The sequence below is a fragment of the Haemaphysalis longicornis genome, unplaced genomic scaffold (assembly GCF_048455015.1).
Source record: "Haemaphysalis longicornis isolate Haplotype H1 unplaced genomic scaffold, Haemaphysalis longicornis Haplotype H1 scaffold_9, whole genome shotgun sequence".
NCBI classification, from domain to species: domain Eukaryota; kingdom Metazoa; phylum Arthropoda; class Arachnida; order Ixodida; family Ixodidae; genus Haemaphysalis; species Haemaphysalis longicornis.
Genome location: NW_027526460.1, coordinates 49957588 through 49967239, shown reverse-complemented (window position 1 = coordinate 49967239; position 9652 = coordinate 49957588).

The following is a 9652-nucleotide window of genomic DNA, read 5'->3' as shown; positions in this document are numbered from 1 at the left end:
ACTAAAAAAAATCAGACACCACCTCCCTCCCAACCGATCATGCAGATCGCGATTGGTGCCATACCCGCAGGTAACTTGAATTCCGAGCCCACAGTGACGCATGAAACTTAACAGCCAACCATAGCTGCCTGCTAGGCTACTCATATGTACTCAAACTCCAAATGGACTTAAAACTCCTATTTACTCAGAACTCAAAATGTACTCAAAACTCAATATGTAATCAAACTCAAAATGTTCTCAAACTCAAAATGTACTCAGAACTCAAAATGGACTCAAACTCAAAATGTACTCAGAACTCAAAATGGACTCAAACTCAAAATGGACTCAAACTCAAAATGTACTCAGAACTCAAAATGAGCTCAAACTCAAATTGTACTCAGAACTCAAAATGAACTCAAACTCAAAATGGACTCAAACTCAAAATGTACTCAAACTCAAAGTGTACTCAGAACTCAAAATGGACTCAAACTCAAATTGTACTCAGAACTCAAAATGGACTCAAACTCAAAATGTACTCAGAACTCAAAATGGACTCAAACTCAAAATGTACTCAGAACTCAAAATGGACTCAAACTCAAAATGTACTCAGAACTCAAAATGGACTCAAACTCAAAATGTACTCAGAACTCAAAATGGACTCAAACTCAATCGGACTCAAACTCAGTCGTGATCACTCGGCTCAAACTCACTCAAGCTCAAACTCACCATGCCACACTAGCCTCGCGCTCACTCAAACTCAAACTCACGCGTGAGTTTGAGTCCAAATGAGTCTGAGTGAGTGGACTCATGAGTGAGTTTGCCGACCTCTGTACGCAACACACAACATTGCAAGCATAATACACGTATACACCACAACATATAGTAAACTTTTGACATGTCCGCATGACCACAAGCCACAACTAAACATTGAAACGGCGACAAAGTATTTATAACCCTGATCGCCGGGAATGCAGGTAGGAACAGTGAGATCGTTGCTTGTTTCGATAACCCACGGCAGTGTGTAAGCCTTAGGTGGGTTTTGTTATTTCATCAAATGTAACCGTGCAATTGCAAACTTTTATTAATTTTAGGTTTTGTACGAAGCAGTAAAATAGCTCAAAGAAGAAAAAACGTTTCACGAAACACTACGGCAGGTGTGTTTCGGTAATGACACTCGCTCATTGCATTGCCTTCGCAGCGTAGAGCGCACCACTGGTCTGGCAAGCATTCAGCCAAGGTGTTACCGAATGGGGGCCTTTTGTTGTAGGCAATGATGCGTCAATATGCTGCGGTCCGTGCTCGTTGACGAAAAAGGGGCAGCTTACTATCATCGCTGACCTCTTTTACCCTTGGGCGTCAGTATAAAACGTCCACAAATGCAGTGGTAACGTTGAACAGGGCGCAGACGAGTCGCCCACAGCAAGCATGCAGTGGTGCCCACAGAATGTGCTTCAAACTCACGGCTTGCGAGCCGTGCGTTAGCGTGGCTGGCACATGGTAATAATAAAAAAAGAAAGACAGCGAGAATACAAGCAAGCAGCACACCGCAGGGGAGGTGTTGCTCATAGTCTTCGTATGCGCCCGATCGGCGAAAGCCACACTGCAACGATGAACGGTTTCGTTTTCGGCGTCGGCGCCGACAGCAGATTGCAGACGACAGGGGAGAATATTTCCTCCCCCGTTTTGGTGTTTCGTAGAGGCCGTACAGAGGGCGCTACGTGTAATTAGCTAAAGGGAGAATCTCGCTGGTCCGGGGGAGAAAACCCTCGATTTCCTCCCTTTCTCTACCCTTCTTTCTTAGAGTGAGGGGCAACGAGTAAGCGGACCATTTAGCTAATCTCGCTGCCACAGCTCCCATTCAATTCAGAATTCCTGATTGATTGTGGGGTTTAACGCGCCGACGCAACGCAGGCGATGAGGCGCGCCGTAGTGGAGGGCTCCGGATTAATTTTGACCACCTGGGGATCTTTATCGTGCGCCAAAATCTCGTACACACGGGCGTTTATGCTTTTCGCCTCCATCAGAAAAGCGGCCGCCGCGGCCGGGAATCGAGCCCGCGACCTCGTACTCAGCAGCGCAACGCCTTAGCTACTGAGCCACCGCGGCGGGTAATTCAGAATTCCTAATCTGGCTGTATTTGCATCTGCGAGATTAAGACGATATTGGCATTTAGACACCACCCGTTCCGATTCACTTTTATCATTTGAAAACTTCGGGTGGAATGTTCGTTTTTGTGGCTCTCGGCAATGCGAGGTGACCTTCACCGAGCTGCGCTGCAGGGTTCCAAAACTTAATTTCTATCTGTTCGGATCAGAACTTTCACCTACAGACCTATGTGTGCGGTGCCAGGTCCCGAAACAACCGAACATTTTTTTCTCGACTGTCGCCGTTTCTCAACAGCTAGACAACTCAACTGTTTTTGAAGGACCCGATTGAGGGGATGGGGTTGAGCTTATCGATAACACTTATTTGGCGCATCAAAACTGAGGTTTGCAAAAAGGGATATATATAATTGCATTCAAAATTTTCTTTCTGCCTCAGGTCATTTGAATTGCTAAACGGTGCTGATTAATGGGTAATTCGGGTTTCATTCACAACTAAGTTTCCTTTTACAGCCTCTTTCCGGAAATAAGTATTTTGAAGTCCCCACGTAATTAACCGGTTTAGCCCTGGTCAATCCCCCCTTGTGGGTACGTGCCAAAATATTTGAGGACATCATCATCATCATCAACAACAACGTCAACAACCTTTACCTCACCAACGCTGACGGAGACTACCGATTCTACCACAGAGACGACAACATCGACAAGAACATGATGGACGAGTTTCGGCGCCTCGAGAACCACCGCCTACTCACCGTCACACAACAGTACTTGCGTGCCTTTGCCGCCGGTGTGGACCCGGACGCGGAATTCACTCTGGCGCTACTAAACACCAGATCACTCAGCATAATGGCAACACAATGGAACCACATGGAACCCCCATGGTGCTTCGCATCCTCATTAGGCTTCCCCCCGGCAAGCTGGGAAGCTGCTCCAACAGTCGTGTAAGGAAATATCATTCGTGATGCAATAAATTTGCGCAATTGGCATGGCAAGACAATTTGTGTGCACGCTTGACAGCCACTGCTACGCGAACGCTCATTTAAAACGCTGTCGTTCTTGATATTTTAGCCACCGCTTCAAATCCCTGGGCGTACGTACACGACTCCTTGCATAATACCGTCCGTTTCGAATAGATCTCGAGCTGCAACGGCCGCAACAAAATGATGAGCAACGTCCGAGAACAGTCATTCTTTTTCAGTACGCAGCCAGAAGCGGCGAGGACCAGAGATGCCGAGCGGAACTGGCGGAACGCTCTCCGCTAGCAGACGACGCTCGCTCTCCTAGCGCAACTCTCAACCGCAGCGCCGCGGCGGCGAGAGTCGTGGCCGGCCGCCTTCTCTCCATGGCCGCGACGGGAAGATACTGAAGTGAAAAAGTATCTATAAACGTTGGCCCAAGATGTCCGGTGTTCTGCCCACGTTACAGTACTGTAATTACAGAGTCAAGGGTCACTGAACCTAACGGAAAACCAAGAAAATGATGCCATGCCCCACACATGCACTCATGTGAGCGTTTTATTACATGCGCGGTGCCTTGGTAAGCTTCGCGGCAAACGAATATTGTGACGCGTGTCTCAGTAACTACAAGGCCAGCACGCGTGCGTTGTCTACGCTCAGCAAAGGGCAGCCGGGCAGCGGCACAGCCTGTTGCGAGGCACGCCACATCGGAGGGGCCTATTCGGAGTGGTCGGTCATCGTATCGCCACCCGCAGTACTGGCTCCTTGCGTGGCTGTAGCTCCAGGCTGTGCCCGTGGGTAACCTCCTGGCTATAGGCTCCGTGCAGTCAAGTTTGCCTAGCGGTCGTAGCGCCGTCTACCGCGCCTCCGCACAACACTGGGTAGGCCTAGCCGCACCGTCCTGGCCGGCCGCCTGCTATACGCACCGTGCACGCGCCCTTGCAAAGGCGTCTAGCAAGTGGTTAGGTGCGCTTAAGTGGCTCAAGTTTGCGTAATACGCTGCAACGGCGACAGGATGGAGTGTTATCGACCGAGAGGCTTTAAAAAGAAACAAAGCGCAGAAGGAAAGCTACCGCCTTCGCTGCCCTGAATCGTCAGAGTTGGGAAGGCTGGTCACAGCCTCACCGGCGGCACATGTTTCCGTGAATTTTTTTAGAAAATACAACGGCGATGTCTAACAAGCAGATTACATGCTGCTGTCAAAGTAAAGTACATCGGTTTGCCAGCTGTTAATACTCGTGAGCTTACAATAAATCTCCCCTCTTAGCGAATACCGCGCGCATTGGCAGTATTTGCACGAAGGTTGGTTTTTCTGCTTTGTGCATGTGTCTTCCGCGGCGTTTATAATGAAAATTCATGCGGCACGTAACACTCAGCTGTCGTTTTAACGGGGCTCAGAAACAGCAACTTCAGAGAACAATAAAAAAATAAACGTAGTTTATGATGATTCTAATATTTAGAGGTCCTGCTTACCCCGTAAAAAGGAAGAGGTTGTCTTAAATTGTTCACGGGCATTTCCTGGCGGGCTTGAAGCGAAGCCCGTGTACATTATGAATGTATTCACGGAAAAGGAGACGGGGGCACAAAGGTTGTAGTCTTTCGCTTCTGAGTCGATAATTGACTTCGTGCACGGAGCTAGAAAACGTGCTCCGTGTTATCGGGGTGGGACGCACTGGAACCAGCGGAAACGAACTGTCAGGGGCGAGGAGCAAGTCGCATTCTGGGAATGTTGGCGATAATTCAAGCCGTGAAATTGAAAGTCGTCGTTAGGTTCGTTTCCCGGCCGCAGCGGCCGCTTTTCGGATAGAGGCAGAAAGCGAAAACGCCCGTGTGTTCGAGATTCTGGCCACGTGAAAGATCCCCAGGTGGTCAAAATTAAACCCGATCCCTCCACTACGGCGCGCCTCAACGCCTGTTTGGCGTCGGCGAGCCGCACAACCAATTGAAAATCTCCGCCAGTAGGTGCGCTGATCTCGATGCTTCCCAGCCGCATGATCCACACTGCAGCCCGCGTATTTAAGGTAATTATACTTGCTTTGAAGTCAATGCTACTAGCACGTATCGCAGCGTACACATCGCACTACACCCAAACAATTGATCCTGTGAGACGGGCACCGTACTCGCGAAACCACGGCGGTCCGATTTCAAGTATGCGAACAAAACGGCTTCTTTCCAATGCTGTGAACAGCTAATTACTTTGTGCTTTCTAGTGGAAACACAAATTCACTGAAAAAACTATGTGGAAACGTGAAAACGTGCGCACGAAAGGCTCCACCTGCGTTCTAGCTATGCATGGCAAAGTCAATACAGTCGAATCCACTTATAACGATACCGCTTATAACAATATATCGGATATAACGATGGACAACGATTGCACCGTCCTCCCGGAGCCGCTGCTTTGGCCTCGTCCGCGCGTCCGGCCGAACCAACGTTCGGCTGGTTCGGCCAGTTCGGCTCGCGCTGCTCGCAGCTCGGAAGTTTCCCTCGCCTTTTCTGCGCGCCGAACTGAGTGCTTTTTTTTCTCCGCATCTGCCTCCGTTCAACGTTTCACCAGTTTCACTGCGGAGTCGGACTGAACGTTCGGACGCCATGGCCGATTCGCCTGCGGCGCTGCGGCGAGCATCTAATTGCCTGGAGCAATTAGATGCTCTCGAAAAAGATGTGCATCAGCTTCGCGTGAAGCAGTCAAAGCTGACTGAATATGGCTTTTCTGCAAACGAGCAGTTGCACTACCTCACTTGCATGCTAATAAAATGTTTTGATCTCTCTTGTGGCTTTTTTTTTCTCGACCCGCTTATAACGATTATCGGTTATAACGATGGGATTTTCTTGGCACTTGGATATCGTTATAAGTGGACTAGACTGTATCACTTGCCATCCTCATCCGTACGCGCAGTCAACAATTCAGTCCTTCAGTCTATTCCTAACCCGGTGTGGTAGAATTACCGTAGTATGTTTTAATTAATATAAAACTTAAAAATTGCGTATACTACATTTCATCCGGTGCCGCCAAGCAGGAGCGCAACCGAAACCCGAGCACGCTGGCGAGCGGTGGCCGACCCAGTGTTTTTTTTATTTCCCGATGGCGGTGCTGGGTGTCGCGGCTCAGTGTCGCCCTCTGTTCACTGCAGGCTCAGGTACGCCGAATTCGTGTCCTTGTTGTCCGTCAGGCTCTTTCGACAGGGTGTCCCAGTTGTATAGGACCATGAATATGCAGCAGAGGACCGAGATCTGCGCAACGGAGACCACTTTCAAGAAAAGGCTAAACTACAGATGGGTGGACAAGGCAAAAGATAATGCCGAAAGTTGCGCGCCATTTATGGAGGATCCGTATGTAGTGTCACTAGATAAGGGTGAAGAGTATGGCAGTATTTTCTCCTATTATTCGGTACCACCGCCGTGATCATTAATCAGTTCGCAGCACGTGACACTTGTTTATACTGCGACGGTTCATGGGCGCTACCATTTTATGGTTCTGGCGTTTTAGTCGGTCAACTGTGGTAATCTTAGCTTGCCCCCCTGCTCTGCGGCTGCGCGCGACTGGCTTCGATTGGATGCGAATCAAAGATAACGCGCATAACAGTATTTAAGCAGCAGACGTGTGCCCAATTAAAGATGCCGTGTTGCTGCGTCTTCGGCAGTGTTGTTTACAAATGACCTTGCCAAAGTTAGCGGTGAGGCCGCAGAAGCGGCAGTATGCCAACACTGATAAACACCAAAATGGCTGCTGTTGCTCACTTGCGTGCCTTAGTAACTGTACTCTGCATCTTATCTAGTGACACTATCCGTACCCATACGACATCCTTCAGGAAGAGAACACTGAACAGATGGGTGTGCTGTGATAAGCATTCGGACTCTGCATTGAAATCCGCTTCGCCTGTACCGCTAGGACCGCAGAGTAAGAAATGTCGCCAGGGCCCCTATTCGCGACTGCACGAATTCCCGGGAAATCTGGGAATTTGCCTGAAGTCTTTTCTGATTGGCTTTCAATTTTGGTCACGTGCTCCCGGTTGACAAAGCGGTTGCGAGTGCTGTCGTCATTTTGACGTTTCATGACGTTTACTGTCAACAGTGCCTTAGTTCTCCCTAAATGAAGTGCACAATTCTTGGCCGGCAACGAAAAACTAGACTAACTACACCGGACATGACCACGTAAGCCTGTCCTTGCTACTCAACAACAATATTGCTTGTAATACACGGCCTCTCTGTGATTGGCAGAGAAGGTGTGACGTCATTTAAACAGTTGGCGGGACCGACACGTCACGCTTTGGCAACTTCAGCCTGAGTAAAAGTGATGTTATGTTACGTAACAGCTTGAAAATGGCGTCTGCTTTAAATTTGCCGTAAAATCGGGCAAAAAATTTTCTCGACCTTCGGCGCCGCGAAATGACCGCGAATTCGCAGCAGACGCAGTTTCGCATGCATGCGGTTTAAAGCATGTTTTCTACCGAAACAAATTATAGTTTCAACTGTTTCCAAGTCATCAATCACGGAGCATACAAATAATGTGCAATATTTTGCTTTTATCTTTGGCAATAAAATAAAAATTATTTGTTTGCCGTAATCGCAACATAAGAGGGCAGTACAACCAGTGGTACAACCCTCTCCATGACACAGAGAACCCAATGCATGCATGGCATTTGTCGACACACGTCCGAGTAAGCTGCTGGGTCACATGATCGAACTCAAGAGAAAAATAACAAAGAAAAGTGACTCTTTTCGCTATTACAGCGCTGATTGAAGTTGAACTTGACGAATGAGTGAATCGGCGACATCGGTACGCTCCGCGGTTATCAGGCGTGGCGCTTCGCTGCTCTTATGTGTCATACAAGCGATGGTCGCGGCCGTCTTTTTCTCTGATCACGCCATACATTTGTAACATGGCAGCAGACGATGGCGCGGCGGCGGTGGAGGCCGACAAGGTGAAAACGCAACAAAGCTTGCATTGAAGCACAGAGCCCAGCTATGTTACTAAAAGCAATTGAAATAAATAGATACGGTAAAAAATTGTGTGGTGTTCTTTAGCTGGACATCCGCCTTTCGCTCGCTTTTGGATCAACGTTACTCGATCGCCTTGTGGTGTGGACGCCGATTTTGACCTGCAGAAATGTGTTTCTCTTGTCAGCCTCAGCTACCGTCTTAATTTTTATCGTACATGTCACGTGTTTTTGTATCTTTTATGCACACTATTTGATACCTTGGGTGTGATCTTTATGAGTGAAGCGTCAAATTACCCTGCATTTCGTCAGAGCTATAGGTGCATCACGTCTCTGACTGCTTACGTTGTGCTTGCGCAAAAAACATGGCGAATTTCCCGGGAATTTGTGCAGCCCAGGTTGTAAAGTGCATGCATACCGGCGGGAATTTGAAAACAGCGTGGCCGCTTTTGCGATTAGAAGAACCAGGGCCAGCAGAAGGTCCACCAACTCGGAACCTGCCGTGCATGCGTATTTGCTGGGGTCCCTTATCGTCCGATTTCATCATTCCGGCTTCTAACTTTTATTTTTCTCGGTTAGTTCCTGCTTCAAGCAAGACGAGTATATACTATCAGATGCGTTCCTGGGCAGCACGTCGTAATATCCTCATGTGATCGCTACCGCAATGAAGAGAGTTACAAATCAACTGCTCCAAAGTTGGTTTTTTTGGGGTTTTTTTTTTTGTTTTTTGTTTTTTACGGGAGGCTTTTTCTAGGTTTCATAAGTCGAACTCAAAACGAGCTCGATGGAGTTCTAAAAACCGGTTAAAGGGACCATGACTACCAAACACAACTTTGTTCAATTTAAAACAACCAGGCTTGGACAATTTACTGTTTTATTCCAAACAAGAAAAACATTTCTTAACCCGAAAACCCCGAGCAATGGGTAATTTTTTTCGGATTTATCCCTAAAGCGGCGTAATTAATCTGGACAGAGGTGACGTTAGATGGGCCAGGACTATAAACATAGCTATCAGGGAGCTATCGAACAGTTAGCATTCAAATGATATGACCAGAAGGAACTGCACGTCCCACTACAATTGTCACTGTTTTTTTTTTTTTTACAATTCCTTTGATGCCCTGGGGCAAAATGGCGCAATAAAAAAAACCTTGCAGTTTGTCTCTGCGGCCGCGCTAGGCAGAAGAAAAGCCAGATTTAGTCCCGAAACAACTCTTTTACGTAACTGCTTTCATGGGGTTCATTTTGCTGGACAGAGAGAGACTAAAATAGGCATAGGCGTGACGGGGACGAAAGACAGCATAGACGCGCACCCACACACACAGATTCCCTCAAATTCTTCCTCAGGAATCCTACACGCTACATTCATTGAACGATTCCCATATCCTACGCCGACCCTTTCTGCAGTATTTTTGTTTTGCATTTTTGGGCTACAGATTCAGGGGTACAAATTTTGTATAACCATATTATGACCGATTCATACACCCGATACGTAAGCGGAATACCTCGGAAGCTTTAAACTAAGATGTGACGAACGTTTCAACAATGAGTCTTACCTTCACCAGGAGCAGAAGTGTGTATAGAAACATTAGCGCGTAATTATGCTTCTCCTGTAAACAAGGGAGACAAGAGATTAAGTCGTAAAAATTCAGAGACCAATGGGTGCCCTTTTAACTCT